At 49.2% G+C, this 17,062-nt stretch overlaps 1 pseudogene; it reads right to left on the bottom strand.

Annotated features, from left to right (window-relative positions):
• Nucleotides 1-3,860: 3,860 nt before the first annotated feature.
• LOC131276682 (cilia- and flagella-associated protein 90-like) lies at nt 3,861-15,961 on the bottom strand (annotated as a pseudogene).
• Nucleotides 15,962-17,062: the final 1,101 nt, after the last annotated feature.

Here is a 17,062-nt window from a genome sequence, read left to right as displayed (position 1 = left end):
CCCTACATACATGCCCTGGAGAGCTCCCTCCCAACCATTTGTCCCCCATCAATGACACCCCACACCAGCATTCCTCCCTGCCATAGTTGAATCCCTCCATGGTCCAAAATGTCTTCAAAAATGAAGCCTAATATATTGCCAAATTCAATAATAGGAAAATGAAATTGTAGTGATAGATTTAAAGATTAGAAATAGAATACATACTAATTTAGAAAAACTAAAAGTAAAAATAAGTTGGGGTATTAAAAAATGAAAAATATCATAAAACTTTGTTTTTCACATTTTGTCTTTAATCACTGTAATAGGTATTGCCCTGTGTATACAGTGGGAAGGCAGTTTCTTTCATTTATTCCTCAGTATCTACATCTTTTTTTTCTAATTTTTTTCTCTCTCTATTTTTTAAATGTTACATTCAAAAAATATAAGAGATCCCCATATACTCTCCAACTCCCTCACCCCACTCCTTCTACATCAGCAACTTCTTTCATCATCGTGGGACATTCATTGCATTTGGTGAATACATTTTGGAGCACTGCTGCACCACATGGATAATGGTTTACATTGTAGAAAGTTTTAGATCGCAGTAAAGCCACATATACAATATAAGTGACTCCCATATATCCAACATCAAACCTTTTTCCTCCTTCCCCAGCAATGATGTTTTTACATGTTCATGTTATATTTACTGCAGCTGATGTACAGATATTGAAATGTAGCTATCAAACATGGTCCCATTTTGGTTTACATTATGGCTTATATTTTAGACTGTACAATTTTCTAAACATTATGATTTACATTTTAGCCTATAGACTTTTATACATTTTTGGTGTAATTTAACATGTCCTATATTCATCATTGCACAATCTTGTGAAACACTTCCATTGCCCCCCAGTCACCCTGCCTCCATCCATTCTTTTCCTCTCTCCCTCTCCCCTCAGGTCCCACAGTTACAATCAATCTTCATTGCTTGAAGGACCAGATTCACAGATACTTGCAACAATGCTGAGGGCTTGACATGCTAGAATGTCCTTTCCCATTGGGAGCCACCAATTCTCTCAAGAGACACAATTTCCTCTATTTCAGAACATCAGGTCTCCCTAAAGCTCTTTGTGCTCCAGGCAAATGAAAACACTTCTGTGAGCTAAAAATGCAAATCAGAAGCCTTAGAGTTCATTTCTGTCAGGCCAGTGAACAGTGACATCCATAGGTGAGTAAAAATACCCATCCTCAAGGTTCTCCTAAACACTTAAGGCTTGTAGGAAGTCTTCTTTCATTAAAAGCACTTTAGAGGAAGCAGATGTGGCTCAAGCAGTTGGGCACCCACCTACCACTTGGGAGGTCCTGGGTTTGGTTCCCAGTGCCTCCTAAAGAAGACAAACAAGACAGTGAGCTGCCATGAAGGGCTAGCATGGCAAGCTGATACAACAAGATAACACAATGAGACAACAAGGAAACACTACAAGAGATACAATGTGTCTCAAGACAGATGTGGCTCAAGTGGTTGGACACCTTCTTCCCATATAGGAGGTCCCGTGTTCCATTCCCAGTGCCTCCTAAAAAAAAAAAAAAAAAAAAAAGATGAGCAGACACAGAGAGCAGACAGTGAGTACAAACAATGAAAGGGTGAGAAATAAATAAATAAATAATAAAATCTTCTGAAAAACACACACACCTTAGGTTCACACCCTTTAAAATAAAATTTCAGTATTTCAAAGCATCTGTTTAGAAATGACTAGGCTTTGTCTTGAATCCTCTATGTTATTCTTTTTCCAAACTCAATGTGCAATTCATAAAGGCAATAACCACTCCACTTCCCTTTCTCTAGATATGTCTAAAAATAGAAAAAGCATCATTGACTAATGGTGGTAATTTGATAAAGTGAAACAAATTATTTTAATCTAAGAATATGTTTCTGTTTGGTGTGACTTTAATGGGCTTATTTATTACCTTTAAGTTGAAAACATCTCATCTACAAAAATACATTTAATTTCCCTAGCTGCCTAACAAATGCTAGATCTTTTGAAATCTTGCCCAATTCAAACCCTGCTTATTAAAAGTGAGCACTAAAAGGTTAATGGCCTAATTTAAAGTAAATGAAAATAACTTAAGTTTGAAGTTAATTTATTGCAGTCACTTTCAGATGAAGGCATTTCCTATAGATGCTTTGCTTTTCTTGGTAATCGAGACTGAAGAAAGAGTAATTTATAAAAATGTCTATAACCCAAACTTTATATATTTTCTTATTGTATTACCAATATGATGTAATGGATCCAAAGGCACTCTGAATAAAATATTGATAATTGTTTGAAAAAAATAAAAGGCACCTATAGTGAAAAAGCTGGTTTCAAATGAATAAAGAAATATTTAGAAGTCACTCAACCTTGAAATGACCAGTAATTCAATGTCACAGGTCCTTTGAGAATGACCTGGGATTCAAAACAATAAAACCAATGATGGGGGAACAGAGAGGAAATCAATTAAATCACCTCCCCATCAACTGCTAAACTGGAGAATTTAATCACAATAGATGAGGGATTATCTCTTCCAAGGGATCACTCCATTAAAATATAGATGGTATCTCAACACTTGAACAATTTTTCAAATTCTCTCCAAAGTAAACATTTCCAAATGAGGTTAAAAGTGACTGCTTTGAAAACCACCCAAAGTTGATGGTCATCACCACATTTGCTGAGTGGGGTGGTGAGCTGGAGGGCCACCTGTATTATGACCAACTCCAGGAGCTCACTGAGCCCCCCATAGACTCAGTGACGGGAGCTGAGTCACATCTCCCAAGGCATGTTCAAGTCCTGGTCCCCGGTTCTGTGAGTGGGAGTTATTTGGAAGGATCTCAAAGATCTAATTAAGATGAGACCAGATCGAGGCAGGATGGCCTTCTTCCTAGAGGTCTGGAGCCCACAAGGAGAGGATCTGGACAGATGCACCCCTGTGCAGAAGTGGAGACCACAGGAGACAGAGAGCCATGTGATGAGCAGAGGCTGAGCTGTCAGCAAGACACCCTGCTGCAGGACAGCATGGCTGCCGGTCCCTTGATTTGATGTCTAGCCTCCAAACCCTGAGACAATGAATTCCTGCTGCCTGTGATATGTGTCATGGCAGACCAGCCAGACACAGACACAGACAAGGTTAGGATCCCCCGCTGTAAAAGTGGGGGAATGTAGACTCCAGTAGATGGCATGACTTGCACTAGACCTTGGAGCTAGAAAACAAAGGAGCCAGAATTTCACCCAACCCTGGTGAATGCCAAGGTCCATGCTTTCCCCATGACCTCAGCTGCTTTTCACTTGTGAAGTGGCAGCAGAAAATGCTGGACACCAGGACCATCCATCCTTCCTAGGGATCTTTGTCCTCAAGTGAACAAAATTCCATTATTTGCAGTTCAGACCATTGGGGAGAAAGTGCATTGCAGTATCTGGAGTTCAAGTGTGCCAAAATGTAACTTTCCTTATATTTCCTCTTGAGGAAAGTAAAAGGCAAAGGTTGTTTTGTGTACACTAGAGATAATATCAGGCAGTAGTGGCTTCTGTGACAATTATGAAAATAACTCCACTCCCTCCCAAAATACAAATGCGGAGCCCATGAACAAAAAGCCCAGTCACTTAAGGTGGGGGGAAAGGTTTAATGTCATGGAGGTGCCCGCAGTGAATGAGGCACCAGCATCACTTCATCTGAAATAGTCTCATGTAAAAGCCAGCCTGCCAGATGCCCCCACATCTTAAAGGCCCTGACGGAGGCCCCTTAGGGAAGCTGCTCGATGTTCATCGTCCCCACCGAAAGACTTGACGGGGGCATCGCTGCAGTTCCTAGGTGTCAGCACAACGGGGATGTAAGGCCCCAGGCTCCCCTCTCTGTGGAAGGGGCCCCTGGGCCTTTGGGGCCTGGGGCAACCTCAGGCTGGAGAAATGTGCCCAAAGCCAGGGGCCTTGATGCTGGGAATGTCGTTCTTCCTGCGGAAGTCAGCCCTCACGTGGCTGGCATGGCCATGGTCGCAGTTCAGTGGCTCGACAGGCTGGTGGATGCGCTTCCCGTAGGTGGAAGACTTCAGCACCCCAACGGGCCGCTCGTGCTCCTGTGGGAGATCATGGAGATGCTCCTGTCAGCAGGGGTCTGCCACAGCAGGTGCTTGAATCCCACCAAGGGGTGCCAGGTGGGCACGCACCCGCACCCCGCCATGGTGCACCAGGTGGGCGCCTGCACACCTGCGCCCTGCCACATTGCCCTAGGTGGGTGCTTGCACACCTGCACCCTGCCACATTGCCCTAGGTGGGTGCCTGCACACCTGCGCCCTGCCACATTGCCCTAGGTGGGTGCCTGCGTGCCTGCACCCTGCCTAGGTGCACCAGGTGGGTGCCTGCACACCTGCACCCTGCCACATTGCCCTAGGTGTGTGCCTGCATGCCTGCACCCTGCCACAATGCAGTAGGTGTGTGCCTGCGCACCTGCACCCACCAAGATGCACCAAGGTACACCTGCATCCCCTCCTCCCTGGTCCCTTACAGGCTACTCCAAAGCCTGAGGGTGCCTGTACCATGTGAGCCTCCGTGCCCTCTGCTCAGAACCCGCCAGTGTCCTCAGGTCCCTCCGAGGTGACGCCAAAGCTCTTGCAGTGCCTTCAGGCTCTACGGCCTGGGCCCTGCTTCCCTCTGACCACACCTTCATGACCTTCGTCCCTCTTCCCTCTCTCCCAGCTGCCTCCTGCCCACCTTTCTTCCTGCCCTGGCCCTCTTTCTTGCCCCAAACACACAGGCCTCCTTCCAGCTTCCAGACCTTCATCTTCTCTGTTTCCTCCCCCTGGAAACGTGGCCCCTTCTCCCTTCAGTCCCCTTCCCATCAGGTCTTAGTTCAAGAGTCAGTCTTCCCAGACTCCCCCAGCTCAGCCAAAGCAGACCCCCTGCCCCCACCACCTCCCCACTCCCCCTCACTCATTTAACATTTCACCCTACACTGCTTTATTTTCTGCACACCACTGACCAATGCCTGCAATTAGGTTCACTGTGCACTTGCCTTTTATTTTTCTGTCTCATGGGAATGTAAGCCCTCAGAGGGCAGGGACTTTTGTCTTGTGGCCTTTATGCCCAGTAAGCTTATAGCAGATGATCAAAAGGTATCTGCTGACTACATGGATATAAGTAATGCCAGGCATGCTTTTCTCATGAGAGAAAAATTCAGAATGAATGAATGTGAACAAAAATGATATACCTCATAGTACCTCCAGCACTTTCTTTCACATTGAAATAAAAATTATTGTGAAAAATGACACGGTGACATTTTTAAACAGCAGCAGCAACAGGCAAAAATCCAATGATTCCCACCAGAAGCTTGTGTATTATAATTTCTGTCAAATGTATTAAATAAAAGCTGTCCACTCAGCAACTGGCCTACATTAAAAGCACTGTCCTCAGATCAGACTTTGTGAGGCTAATGCTGCAGTGTGGAAATGCGGCAGGAGGGCCTAGTGCAACAGGCAGTTAGGCCTGTTGAGACCTAATGCCAGGAAGCAATTTCCTGGGAAAGAGCAGTAAAAATCATCCTCAATAAATGGAGGTGCTCCCACTAGGTGGGTTGGGAAAGCATGGAAAGTTGTTCAGGCTACCTCAAGTTTAATAATTAGCTTTTCCCCTTTCTGGTGACAATGAAGCAGTGTGATACGTTCTGATAAAGAATACACTTTTTTGCAATGTTAAATGTGGTCTGTGCTGCATCTTATTACATAATCCTACACTCTTACAAAAGAGTGGTCAACTTTATATTAGGTATTATTTTACAGAAGTCTCCTCTGTTCCTGAAGGAGTCAGTGATGGAGAGCAGCTTTCTTGGAGTCTTGCCCGTCTTCCAATGATAGACCTTTGCCTGTAAAGAGGTGCTAGAACCTTCACAGACGAACTTAGGTGGAGTGGCTGAAGCCTTAGCAAAAGGTCCTTATCACGGAATCCTAATGTTGGGGCAGCCAACTGATTATTCACCACATGGTCTTGCCCCTCCCTCAGCCCCAGTTTAGTAAAATACATCCTCCACTCCCCCCTAGTCCACAGCGACTCAAGCAGAAAGATCTAGAAGCAGTCCTGGGTTCCTCTTGCCCACAGCTCACACCAGGTCCATCAGCACACCAGCTAGCCAACTTCTCCCACTGGGGTTCTAGCGCCACCAGCTCTGCCTGGACTGCTCTTCCCATTTAGACTCAAGGCTGCCCTGTGGGCTACTCTGCACCTACAGCCAGAACAATGTTTTTTTCTTCTTCTTTATTTTTCTTTTAAAAGTTACATTAAAAAAAATGAGGCCCCCATATACCCCCAACCCACCCACCCCAACCCTCCCACATCAACAACCTCTTCCATCATTGGGTGGACTGGGGGAAAGTGAGACCAATGATTTTTAAAATGAATCAGCTCCAGCACTTCCTGGCTGGACACCCTTAGAGTTGCCCGCTGCTCCCAGAACAAAGCTCCTTCCTTCAGCCACTGAGTGCCCCTTGTGGCCAGGCAAGCCTCGGCCTCTGGCTTCCGGCCTCCGGCTCACCTGTCCACTGCCCCCATATGCCAAGGTGCTGTTGCACCTTGGTGCTTCCATGCAATCCCTTCCATCTGACCAGGGCACTCCCGAGCTACCCTTCATGCAGCCAGCTCCCTCATCCTTGAGTCCTCAGGTCCCATGCCAACTCCTCTGAGAAGCCCACCTGCCCTGTGCTCCTCCCCAGGTGACCTGCTGCAGTCCTTGGCCATCTCTCCCCATGAGCACTGCTGTCCTGATGCCACCCAATGTGGCTGACTACATGAAAACCCTTTTCTCAGAAATCTGAGGGGAGGCCGAGCAGGGATTTGCTCCATGCGCGGTGGTGATGCTAGCCTGGGAGGAGGAGTCCTGCTTGTGCAGGGTCATCCCTGGGAGTCCAGGGTCCCAAGAAGAACTGAGACAGCCAGAATTAAGAGATAAGCAAAGACTTATTTTACCCATGGAAAAGAATCTCTTAGTTTTGCTCTCATTTATTGCGTGATTATATAGAACCAAACAACTGAATCATAACAATTAACACACAAGGAACATGATAAGAGAGAGAAGCTGTAAGAATAGCTTAGTCATAGCTTCTGGGTACAGTGTGACTCAGGAGAGCTGCCAGGTTCCCTGAGTTATGAAAAGCAAACTGAACACAATATTACAACACTTACACACATTCATATGTTAATCTGGTAATAGCTGGTGGATTTCCCGGCTTAACATTACCTCCTCGTTAATGTGAAGTCCGAGGCTTTTTGCGTGTTCTCTGTCATCTCGGTGCAATTTCTGATTATAATCTAGATTCTTCTTAAAAATGCAGTCATAGAGGGAAACAATACCTGTCTTGGAATAAAAAGAGAAAGTCATGCATTTATTTGAAGCTGAGTCATCAAAACCTGATGAAACACAGATGCTAACCTGTCCCTGATGGAGTGCAGGGGAGTAGAGTTTCCAGGCTGCAGCAAGTATTTGGGGGCTGGGGGGTCTCCCCTTAGAATGGAACTGGCTGTGGCCCAGAGCAGGGAACCGAGGTCCAGCCCAGCAAGAGCAGGTGCCCCTGGAGCCAAGGGGCCTGGAATGGGGCACAGGCCTCTTTTCTTCTCCGCTCATTTTAGCTCCCTCAATTTTTTTCCTTTTCCATTTCTTCTCCACTCCTATCTTTTTCTTATTTGTCTTCTTTTTCTTATTTGTGCTCTGCCCCCTGCTTTTATTTTAGGCCTGCCTAGTATCCATTCATTTATTCATTCAATCATTCACTCATTCATTCTACAAATATTTACTGAGTACTCTCTGTGTGCTATGCCAAAAATGGTGCAGGGCCCATAACTTGTCTAATAACAATAAGATCACAAACCCCTGAATGCAACAGCTGACACTGTCCAGGGACAGCTCCCCAGCTCTCTGTCTCTGACTCCATCACTTGTGCACAAACTTAAAGTAATAAACAGTGTGCTCTGTCTCGAGGGGCGTGGGCTGTGTGCTGGTTTTCTCCTTCATGTCTTCTACTGTATTTCTTCAATTTTCTTTAGTAAGCTTGTACTGCTTTTGCAAAATTAACCATTCCTGAATCCTAGGAATGTGTAACAGAAAAGGAGTTACTTGTTACGTTGTCAGCCAAGAGTCAGATGTGTATAGGCAAATCCCTCTGTAGAGACAAAAATAGTTTATCATGAGCTATCATACTTGGTAATTCATATATCTATGCATACATAGCTCATATATATCCATATGTATATATACATATGTGTACGATAAATATAAAATATTTGAACACTCACATACATCTGTTGTCTAGAAAACAATGCTGTTAAAAGAGGTATCATCTTTTAATACCTCCATTTTTTTTCATCCCAGCTTGTTCTTACAGGGAAAGTACATCTGCCTCATTGTCTAATAAAAGAAGAAGAAATGCACATGCTAACTGTTCTTTAACCCTCCTGGTTAGCTGTGGCTCACTCTGGCTGCCTTAGATCCTCCCAGCAGTGAACTGAGACACTTGGTCTCGCTGGATTTGGGGAGTGTCAGGTCTCTAACCTAATGCCAGTTTGCCTAAGCTTGTTTTTGCATTCTTTTTCTTCTGGATAGTAACACTAGGAAGTATTTCTACCAACTACAAGGCACAAGGTAGAAGGCAGCTGTTAGGATAATGCAGCCCAGATGCAGAGTATGTTGGAAAACCCAGTAACCCCCATCCTCACTGACTCCAGGAACTCAGACTGGGTGAACGCAGCTTCAGCTGAGCCTCTACAAACCCTTCACACACCTTCCATCCTGTGCAAGACACCTGGTCCTTCTAGGGGAGATGTGAAGATAAGTCAGCCTGGCTGTCATCCACAGCCACCCTGCTAAGGACAACAAGACAGTCCTTAGTACTATTTTAAAGTTCTTGAGAATTCCAGGGTGGCCATGCTAAAGGAACTTGTCACATAGTTCCTGAAATCCTGGTGTTCTTGTGCTCTGAGTCTCTTTACAGGAAGGGGAGGACAGAAAACCTGCCAGCACAGGCCCAGGGCTTCTGTTCCTGTGCCACTGCTGGCCAGAATGAGCCTGCTGTACCCAAGCTTCCTCCCATCACTGCCTTCAATCTTGTCCCCTTCTGGTGTGGGCACAGGGTGCGAAGGCCCACCATGGCCTTTGCTTCTGCTGAAAGCATCACCTCCAGTATGGCTCATACCCTCCTAGGTTAACAAGAAGCCCAAACCACAGCCAGTGATAAAGTTTTCAGTGTTTGGTACTGTGAAAATTGGATAGCTCTTCAGGGAAAAAATAAACTTGTACCTTCTCATTTCATAGTAGACAAAAGAAAATTCTGGATGGATTTTTTAAAGTAAGTGAAAAAATAACTCTAAGAACCTTCTAATCATCACAGCAATGGGGAAAAATCACACAAAAAATAACAATCATTTTGACAGTATGTATTAGTCAACTAAAGGGATACTGATGCAAAGTACCAGAAATCTGTTGGCATTTATAAAGGGGATTTATTTGGGGTAGAAGCTTACAGTCACAAGGTCATAAAGTGTGAGCTACTTCCCTCACCAAAGTCTGTTGCCACATGTTGGAGCAAGATGGCTGCCGGTCTCTGCGAGAGTTCAGCCTTCCTCTTCAAGGCTCTGTGATCCCCACTTCTGGTCTCAGCTTTAGGCTGGCATAAGGTCTGTCTCTCTCCCTGGGCCTTGTTTCTTTCTGGGCTCAGCTGCTCTGTTTTCTCCACAAGGTCAGCTGTAGACCATCAGGCTTGCTCTCTTCCTGGGGCCTCTGCTGTGTCTATGGAGCCATCTCTATTCCTCTGTGTTCTTCTCCTGTGTGTTTACTTCAAAGGGCTCCAACTCAAAACTCCTTTGAGTTTTTTGTTGAGTTCCTTTGCCATGTCTTTTCTTGGTGAGCCCCTGCCTACTGACATGGCCCATTCAAAACCCCCATCATAATTTAGTAAAGTAAAAGTGAAATCTCTGAAGTTAGCACAATCTAATATGCCCAGAGTTTGCAAACATGATCCCATATCTATTTTTGGAATTCATACACAATTTCAAGCTGCTACACTACATAAAATTAAAGATATTTGAATAACATAAAATAAAATAAAATAAAACTTTAAAAAAATGTAATACACCATGGAGAGATCTCATTATCTTTAACATATGTAACAGAGGAAGCTGATGGGCTGGGTGTTGCCTCTAGCTGGGAGTGTTATGTCCTCTTGAAGGAAACATTGTAGGTAAGCCCCCCGACCAGAAGGCCCTTCAGGAATCCAAGGCAGCCCAAGCACCCCACCCACTCTGCTGGGATGGTGGGAGGTCAGTTCTCCAAAGGAGGAACTTTGTCTTCTGCCAGGGAATGTTCTGGAATCCAGACCCTCCCCTCTGAGTAGAGGTACTGCCCAGCCCACTTGAGGCCAGCTGGCAGGAAAGAAAGATAATGTGCTCCCTATCACTCTCACGCCACCCCCACAGGCCCAGGAAATTAAGGACTTAGAAGGAAGCTGGGCTCCTGGTCAGATCTGTGGCTTGAGTCCCTCAGGACCAGCCCACAGTCCACATATGTGGCGGGAGAAACAGACTTGTCTCCACACACCTGGTGGAGAGGTGGAAGGCACCCTCCTCCCTCGCACCTGAAACCTAGTGCCAAAGTGGAGAGGGTGGCCAGCCTGCCTGTGCTCTGGTGGGACCTGGTGGGACCTGGTGGGACCAGCCTCACCCAGCCTGGGGATGGGTCAGCCAGCAGGGGGCAGCTCTAACAGCAGGGGAACAGGGAAAGGGGAGATCCTCAGGGAAAAGGCTGGGCTTGTGCTTCCTCTGACCCTTCTCAGCTGAGCAAGCCCCTAGGGTTCTCATTCTGGGAGGAAGATCCTAAAGGGGAAGAATGGGCTCAAGAACAGAGCGTGCAATCACCCTACACTGAACGTGTGAGCAAGTGGTACTTTATTTTGCTTCCTAAGCTGGAGAACCCAGCATAATAGAGTACGATATGCAACATGATAGAAAAATGCCCATTTCTTCTCCTTCTAGTCAGGTCTAACACTCTTTAAAGTAAGAACGATGAGCAAGCAGCAATGTCTGCCTCCCAAGCCCTGGATTAGTTGCCAGGAGCCTACCATAGGTCAGAATAGCCTTCTTTAGCACTGCTGGTGGATGTTATCAGAATCTTAGACAGGTTTTTTCTGTGGGGATTTTGCAAATTTTGAACTTTTGCAGAACAAAAATGAATTCTTCTATCACAGAAAAATAAAGAAAATAATTTCATCACCAGCCAGCCTCAGTTAGTAACATGACCATCTGTTTCCAACAACTAACCAAACTGAAAAATCTGCTTTTCTTTTATTTTTTTAATCAATTTTTCTTTTCTCTTTTTTTCTTCCGCTGCTTTATGGGTTGAAGCAGAATGTTAATAAAGCTGATCTAGATTTAGATGCTCTCACAAAACAGAGCTTCTGGGTTTATTGGTATTTTGCTATTACAATCTCTTAAGGGATTTCCTGTTTCACACATGATGCTGCTTTTTAAACACAGAGCAAAACAAACCCCATTTACCTTTCTCTCCTGATGTCCCTCTGGCCCTTTGTGTTTTGAGTATTGTTGAATTCAGTGTTTCCTGATACTGGTTTTGCCCTTGCTGTCTATCATCAGTTTTCCCTCAGGAAATAACTGAGGTGTGAACAAAGTAGAGGGCAGCGCAGAAGGAGGGCTGCCGAGGTCGGTGGGGCTGGGGGTGGGAAATGGACGTGGCTGCGGAGGAGACTTCGCTCCCCGGGGTGGAGCTGTGGCTGAGAAAGGGCACTTGGCAGGAGAAGCATGGGCTTTCCAACAGTGGGAAGGGGAGCCAGAGACCCAACCCAGAAGGCTCTTCAGGGTCTGCTGAGTGGTAGAAGGCACCAAGAGCCCATTCTCCACTCCTGGCCACCCAGACGAGTAACCATCCCTGCTCCTCTGCTAGGTGCTTCCATGTGACCAAGGAGTTATGTGCAACCCTTCAGTCAGAAGCATGAAAGCGCTCGTGACCAGGGGCTCCCGAGGCTTCACACTGAAAGGACAGCAGGCTGAGCAGTGGCCCTCCCACCACTGGGCTGCTGAGACTGGATGGAGTAGAGCCTCCCTGCCACACACACACACACACACACACCTTGGTGTGGGAACTCTATCTTTACAGTAAGCCACTGTCTCAGTTTGCCTGGGCTGCTATGACAACACCCCAGAACCACTCATTTAAGCCCCCATGTTGAAGCTTCAATCATGTGCATCTCCTACAGTGACCAGATCAGGGAGGAAAGACTTTGGGCCTCTGGACCCAACCTTAGCAAAAGGGCACTGACCATCACTAGCCAAAGCCAATAACAGTAATGAGCTCCACTGACCCAGGGCTCACTGTGGCCCACTGTATGCACACTAATTACATTCATTCTCATAAGTGCTCTGTGAGGTTGGTTCCATTTGATCTGTCCAAGAACAGCAAAGTGAGATGGAGAGGCTGTGACTCATGAAGCCCCCACAGCTAGTCAACATGGAGCTGATACTTCCACCCAGGACTCCCCAGCCTGGGCTGCTAACCACCACTGACTACTGTTAACTGTGCTCCTTGGAAGTGACTTAGGAAGTAATTTGATCAGCTTTGGTAGGGCCTGAAATTACCTGCAGTGAATTTTGGGGCAGTTCAGTCCTTCAGCAAACCTGTCCTGCAGAACTCACTCTCTTTATGTCCATGATCCCAAGGTCAGAGGAACTGCTCCTGGAGCCCTGGAGCTGATCAGATACCAGTGCCCATAATCCAATAACGTGGCATGAACAGTGGTAGCTCACCCACGAAATGGACTTTGAAATGCCTTTTGCTGTTCTTGTTGCTTTTAAGGCTCTTTTCTTTAGATTTTAATTAATATTTATTTTGGTGACATCATTTCCTTTTTTCATACCAAAAGCCTCAGGATTTGAATTTGCCTGTGACCCCAGCTAATCAAGCCTGCCCTGAAATGCTTTTGAATAAATGTGTTCTAAAGACACTTCCCATTTTCCAGGAGGCTGTAAGGCATTGGAGCAGGAGTCGGGGACTTTCTCTGTGGAAAGTCAGGTGGGAACTCTCCTGCCCCATGGGCTCTGTCGCAATCACTCAGCCCCGACATCCTAGATTGGACAATAGGGAAATCAATGGGTGTGATTGTGATCTTTAAAAACCTTATCAAAACAGGCAGGGGGCCAGATTTGGTCCAAGGGCCTTAGTGTGCTGACCCTGTCCTATAGAGAGGCGTGCTTATGGCTCATTCCTGATTTCTCTCCAAGAGACAGAGCCTGGGTCACTTCCTACCTCGGGGCCCCTTTTTGGCCCTTGTTCAGTCAGCCCTGGAAGGTGGGGCCACTTATCAGACCACCAAATTCAGGAAGGAGAAACTGAGTCTTCAGGCTCACTCTGCCCTTCTCCATCTTGGGCCTGGCCCGCAGGGGGCAGGGGTTCTGCTCTACTTTTCCACCACATTTGAGCTTCAGAAGCCACAAGCCCCACTGTGCAGTCCTCAGCCGTACCTTACATCAGTGACACCCCACTGAGGAGCAGTCTACAGTCCACCTTAGGGTGCTATGGAAAGAGACTCTTCAAAGGTACAAACGGTGTAGTGTGAGCTGTCTTTGTTATTCTGAAAATCCAGGTGAATTTTATATTCTCTCAATAAAGTGGCATAGAACAACTTCATACACCAAGATCCTGGCTTTTTGGCTATTATCTCACGAAGGCCATCAACTCACTGTCAGTATCATAGGTACTGCATACTTAAAATGTAAAGCCCACTTAATAAGTGAAACTATTTACAGTTGTTTAAAACCTATCGCTCACAGGAAAAAAAAAATGAGGTGTGTGTTGCAGAAGGTTGGGACCCTTCCATCCCACCCCACTCCTGTTTTAATGGCCAGCAGAGACAGGTACGGCGTCAAGAGACCTTCCTTCCTCCCTCCCTCCAGTCCTTCCACATGCTCAAAGCCAGATAGAGGGGGCCTCAGATTCAAGAGACGACTCGGGGGCAGGCTGAGGGCCACGTTGCTTCAACTGGAAACTCTGCTTCTGTGTGTGAAGTGAAGCTTGTGAGCATCAGAGGCCTCCCACCTGCACTCCAGCAAGAGCTGACCTGAACTAGGACTTACCTGCACACCACTGATTGTGGGCTGCTAGGAGAGGAAGGAGGCATTTTGCGGGGTTATTTTATACACCATTAACTTCCTTTCCAAGTGGATCTGTATTTTGTGCTGTGGGTTGAACTGTGTCCCCCAAAAAGATACCTTGAAGTCCTAATCCCAGGTACCTGGGAACTTTTTGCAAAAGCATTATTGTGAACGGAATCATTTAAATTGAGTGAGGCTGAGTGCAGTGGGTGGCCCCTTAGTCCAGTACAGCTGGTGTCTTTAGAAGGAGGGTGTGGGCACAGGCAGACAAGGGGGGGGGGAGCGCCATGGGAAGAGAGACAGAGCAGGCCCCAGGGCCACTGAGGAGGCCCTGAAACCCACGGCTTGTTGGCCAAGCGCCAGGAGCAGAGTGGCCAGGACAGACCCACCAGCACCGGCCCACGCACTTGTGGCTTCAGCCTGAGGGCTGAGAGCCCGGTTTCTGGTGTTTTTAGCCACCCAGTTGTGGCACTTGTGACAGCAGCCTGAAGAGTGAGGCGCCCCTATTCTGGCCGTCCTATCCCACCAGGAGGGCTGAGGGATAGCCCAGGTGCCCAGCTGTCCGCCTGGCTTAGGGACCCCAACCAAGGCTCTTATCTAATCAGATTCCCGGGGACGCCCTGGGGACTACAGAAACAATGTTGAAAAGAAAGGAATGGGTGACCTGGACAACTCTCAACACGCTTCTCTTGCGTCCTTCCGCCCTCTCTTGGGGGCTTCGGCTGCTCAGACCCCCGGAGCTCTTCCCACCACTCACACCTTCCCAGAACGGCGGCGCCAGACGGTGCAGACCTAATCCTGGTTCTCCTTGGTGGGTGGGAAGGCGGCCCCAGGGTGTCCGGGGCCCAGGACCGCCATCGGCCTGGCTTCTTCCTCACGGCCTGGGGACCACCGCGCAGACCGCTCAGGGGGCCGCGCCCACACGCTGCACAGCCTCGGCGCGCCCTTTCCAGACTGTGCACCCCCGGGTAGCCGCGAGGCCCCTCCCTCCAGGAGGGTGGGTGTCACTGTGTCTCGCGCAGTACTAGAAGCTCTGCTCTCCCGGGTCCAGGCGCCCTTCCCACCGACTCTGCCGAGGAGCCCCTGCCCCCTCCACCCCGGGCGCCCCATCGAGTCCTCCTCCCCAAGGAGCATTCCCTTCTTCCCCCCCCCCCCCACTCGACCTTCCCGGTAGCCCTTTCCCAGTGTGCTGTCCTGCTCCCACCCCCAGAAGTATCCCCCAGGCTGCCCGGGCCCCGCCCCCACGCCCTGCCAGGTCCCCAGACCCCTTCCATCTCCAGTCCCCGTTCTGGGTGGCACACACCGCCCCCCGCCCCCCGCAACCCTCCCGGCTGTGAAGCCCGCCGCAGCCCCACCCCGGTCCCTAAACTTCTCCCCCCGCTAGAGCCCGGCCCCAGCCCCTAACCTCTCTCCCCGCTTGCAACCCCACCCCCAGGCCCACCTCCGGCCCTAATTTCCCTCCGCGCTTGCAGCCCGCCCCAGCCCCGGCCCCGCCCCTCCCCCGGCGCCGCCCCCCGCGCCTCCCCCGGGCCTGGCGGGAGTAGTGGCTGTGCTCCCCTGGGGTCCGGGCGCCGCGGTGGGACGTAGCTGAAGGAGGACAGCGCCGAGATGGGCGGCGGCCGGGGCTTGCCCCGCAGCGTGGCGGCGGTGATCTCCTCCTCGTCCTCCAGGCTGCCCTCTTCCGGCTTCTCGGCCGAGGTCATGTCGTCCCGCCCGGCCAGGGAACTCGAACGTGTCCTCCTGCCCCGCTGCCCGGCGCCCGCGTTCGGCGGTTGCCGGGCAACCGCGGCCTTGCTTTACAAAACTGGGCGGAGGGAGCAGGGCCGGGAAGCAGGGCGGAGGGCGCAGGGCGGCCAGAGCAGCCGGACTCGGGATGGGGCCGCGCCCTCCCGTCTCCCTTCGGGTCCCTGGAGCGCCCACTTGGGACGCGAGGAGCCCCGTCTGCTGGGCAGGTGCAGCCCCCTCCCCCCCGGGGCACCCCCGCCTGCTTGCCCTTGCCCTCGCCCTTGCCCTCGCGGAGGGGCCCAAGCAGGGAAGTACAGGCCGCCCGCGCGGGGCCTCTGAAACCCTCCAGGAGCCGCGGACCAGAAGTGGAAGACGCAGGTGGAATTCACCGCCACCGCGTATTAACCCAGCGTGTCCGCAGCAGCGTCGGTCAACATGCAGCGAGCCGTGTTTCAGGGCCTCAGTCACCCCCGGTGCGGGTGTTCAGCAGCACGAATCGAATCGAACCACGTGGAATCTGGCAAAACTGCTGTTCCGGAGCGCTCTCCTGTTTCTTGAGCCAAACGCTGGTTCAACAGCTGTGTTCCATTTGTTGAAATTTAACTCAGCTTGAAAGCCTGAGGTATGTGTGCGTGTATCAATAAAATGAAAAGGAGAACAAAACAGGCTCGGGAATACTTTAACCAGGGCGGCTTTAGGAAGGTTGGCCTGAAACACAAACGATAATGAGGAGCCGGACTTGTGAAATCCGGGGGACCGTGGGTCGTTCCAGGCAGAGAGAAGAGCATCTATGGTGGCCCTGAGGCCGAGCCCATTGATGTGCGGGCGGTGGAAAGGGAGGACGAGGACGGTGCAGCTTCCAGAAGGAAAAGCCAGTAAGGACCGCAGGTGACAGGCAGGCAGGGGAGAGGCGGTCTCAGGTAATGACCAAGGAGCACCCCTCTTTGGAGGCTTCTTGCCTGCAGGTCCTTAATGCAGGCTCCTGTCATAGGACGCCCCCTCAGTCCAGGCACCTCTCTGCTGAGGTGGCCTTGGGGGTCCAGAGGTCCCTTGGGCAGGATTTCAGACAGCACTGTGCAGTACCAGGTGTCTCTCACGTGGCCACATGATTTCTTGGAGAACTGCCCATGCTTTGATTGCCCTCCTCACCCATCTTTCTGCTCCAGTCAGAGCAGACGTGTCTCTCATGT

The sequence above is a fragment of the Dasypus novemcinctus genome, chromosome 30 (genome assembly GCF_030445035.2).
Source record: "Dasypus novemcinctus isolate mDasNov1 chromosome 30, mDasNov1.1.hap2, whole genome shotgun sequence".
Taxonomy (NCBI): domain Eukaryota; kingdom Metazoa; phylum Chordata; class Mammalia; order Cingulata; family Dasypodidae; genus Dasypus; species Dasypus novemcinctus.
Note: the sequence above shows the minus strand (reverse complement) of the source record. Positions and strands in the feature narration are given on the sequence as shown.